The sequence below is a fragment of the Panthera uncia genome, assembly GCF_023721935.1.
Source record: "Panthera uncia isolate 11264 chromosome B2 unlocalized genomic scaffold, Puncia_PCG_1.0 HiC_scaffold_24, whole genome shotgun sequence".
Classification (NCBI taxonomy): Eukaryota; Metazoa; Chordata; class Mammalia; order Carnivora; family Felidae; genus Panthera; species Panthera uncia.
In genome coordinates, this window is record NW_026057580.1 from 42,645,444 (window position 1) to 42,648,527 (window position 3,084).

The 3,084-nt window shown below is 39.2% G+C and overlaps 1 pseudogene; it reads left to right on the forward strand.

The window, feature by feature from the left end:
* Window positions 1–1,150: 1,150 nt before the first annotated feature.
* LOC125938115 (heterogeneous nuclear ribonucleoprotein A1-like) lies at window positions 1,151–2,235 on the forward strand (annotated as a pseudogene).
* The last annotated feature ends 849 nt before the right edge of the window (window positions 2,236–3,084 follow it).

Genomic DNA, 3,084 nt, shown 5'->3' on the forward strand with positions numbered 1-3,084 from the left:
TGCTCTGTCTGTCTCTCTCTCTCTCTCTCAAAAATAAATTTAAAAAGACAGTAAAGAACAAAAAAAGAATGAACCCCATGTAAACTATGAGCTTTGGATGATTATGATGTGTCAGTGTAGGCTCATTGGTTGTAACAAATGTACTCTGCTGGGGGATGTTGATAATGGGGGAGACTGTGCATGTATGTGGGTGGGCATATGAGAAATCTCTGTACCTTCCTCTCAATTTTACCGTGAACCTAAAACTGCTCTAAAAAATAAAATCTTAAAGAAGAAAAAAACGAGAGGAGCTCTGCCTTATCTGATTAGTTCATACTATTAGTTCATATTTTGTGTCACTCTACTTTTTAGAAATAATTGGTAACGTTCACACTATATTTCTTGTCCCTCAGTGCCTAGTAAACATGCCACTGCAGCCTACACTAATGTTTGTTTTACATAATGAAATGTTTTTCATAAAAAATGATGATCTTATTCTTGTCAGGTCAGGTCATACCTGCAGTTTGGGGTAACATATTGTAACACGAAAGTTGATATGACGATCTTTTCCAGAAACAGATAGCTGGAAGATCGAGGGACTCAAAAAAAGTACCACATGAAATGTGTTGAAAGAAATTGAAAATTGTTAGGCTGGAAGAAAATGTAGAAACTGAATGATTTAGCTTATTCCGTTTAATTTGCAGAGTGCTGACAAATAGACAATGAATCACAATTTCAGGAAGGCAAAGATAAAGAATGATATTCTAAATTAGATAATGTCCAAGCTTGGAAGGCTTATGCAGTAAAGAGTTTTATAGCCACAGGTGATTTTAGCACATGTTGAAATATTGAAGAGGAAATGTTTGTATTTAGCAGATATTTGGAGGAAAGTGAATAAGTGAATTATATAGATTTTTCAGACTTTTTAGGAATATGTTGCCGTACAGCCTATGTTGCAAACTTTCAAAGTCTTTCTTTTCTCAAAATTCTCAAATTTGGCTTTCAAAGTTTTAAACACTATCAACACCAATATCTGACCCATTAGAATCTTGGCATCAGACGTTCCATCATCATAGTCTTGAAGTTCACTTTAATAACTTTCTACGATTCGCTTTCTGCCCACGGACGCTGCAGAGTAAGCATTGTTAAAGTGTCTCCTCCCACTGCTGTCATGACTAAGTCAGAGTCTCCTAAAGAGTCTGAACAGTTGCCGAAGTTCTTCATTGGAGATTTGAACTTTGAAACAATGAATGAGAGTCTGGGGGGGCCATTTTGAGCAATGGGGAAGTCTTATGGATGATGTGGTAAAATGAGAGATCCAAACAGCAAGCGGCTCAGAGCCTTTGGGTTTGTGATGCGTGCCACTGCGGTGGAGATGGATGCAGCCATGAATGCAAGGCCACAGAAGGTGGGTGGAAGAGTTGTAGAACCAAAGAGGGCTGTCTCGAGAGAAGATTCTCAAAGACCTGGTGCCCACTTAACTGTGAAAAAGACTTTTGTTGGTGGCATTAGAGAAGACACTGAAGAACATCTAAGAGATGATTTTGAACAATATGAGAAAATTGAAGTGATTGAAATCATGACTGACTGAGGCAGCATCAAAAATAGAGGCTTTGCTTTTGTAACATTTGATGACCGTGACTCCATAGACAAGGCTGTCATTCAAAAATACCATACTGTGAATGGCTGCAACAGTGAAGTAAGGAGAGCTGTATCTAAGCAAGATATGGCCAGTGCTTCATCCAGCTGAAGAGGTCAAAGTGGTTCTAGAAACTTTGATGATGGGTCATGGAGGTGTTTTTGATGTGAATGACAACTTTGGTCATGGAGGAAACTTCAGTTTCGGTGGACAAGGTGGCTTTGGTGGCAGTAGGGATGACCATAATGGATTTGGTAATGATGGAAGCAACTTTGGAGGTGGCAGAAGCCATAATAATTTTGGTAATGACAACAATCAAACTTCAAATTTGGGACCCATTGAAAGGAGGAAATTTTGGAGGGAGAAGCTCTGGTCCCTGTGGTGGTGGAGGCCAATATTTTGCCAAACCACGAAACCAAGGTGGCTATGGCAGTTCCAGCAGCAGCAATAGCTATGGCAGTAGCAGAAGGTTTTAATTACTGCCAGGAAACAAAGCTTAGCAGGAAAGAAGAGCCAGAGAAGTGACAGGGAAGCTACAGGTTACAACAGATTTGTGAACTCAGCCAAGCACAGTGCTGCCAGGGCCTAGCTGCTACAAAGAAGACATGTTTTGGACAATGTGTATGGGCAAAAAACTCGAGGAGTGTCACTGTGATTCATTGTATAAAAGGTTATTTTATTTTCTATTCTGTGGGAAGTGTAGAACATTCCAACAAAGGTTTTAATGTAGAATTTTTTTTTGCACCCACCCATGCTGTTGATTGCTAACTGTGTGTGTGTGTATACACTTTTTTTATTTTTTTATTTTTTTTAATTTTTTTAAACATTTTTTTAATTTTTTTTTATTTTTGAGACAGAGAGAGACAGAGCATGAACAGGGGAGGGGCAGAGAGAGAGGGAGACACAGAATCTGAAACAGGCTCCAGGCTCTGAGCTGTCAGCACAGAGCCCAAGCGGGGCTCGAACTCACAGACCGTGAGATCATGACCTGAGCCGAAGTCAGACACTTAACCGACTGAGCCACCCAGGCGCCCCTATATACACTTTTTTTTAATGTGCTGTGTAAAGTTACTCTACTCTGAAGCCATCTTGGTAAACTATCACAACAGTGTAAGGTTAGAATTCCTTCAGGGTCATGCCAGGTTTCATTTGAAATTTATTTGCAACCCGCTTGGGCACAGAAGCCACTGTCTCCACAAACCTTGGTGTAGTTGGAAGTGTCAGTTAATGTGTTGTGACTTTTACCATCAAAAAGGTCACCCAAGGAAGTCCTGGAGATTATTTGTTTATCAACATGATTGTTGGTACATCCTATGCAATGTATCAGAATTGAATTATGGTATCAGATAAAATTGTAGATCGGGGAAAAATAAAAACTTTCTATGATTCATTGAATATATCATAAATTATTATCTTTACCAATTTGTACCAGCTAATTGTATCTATTTATTTACTCATGATCATGC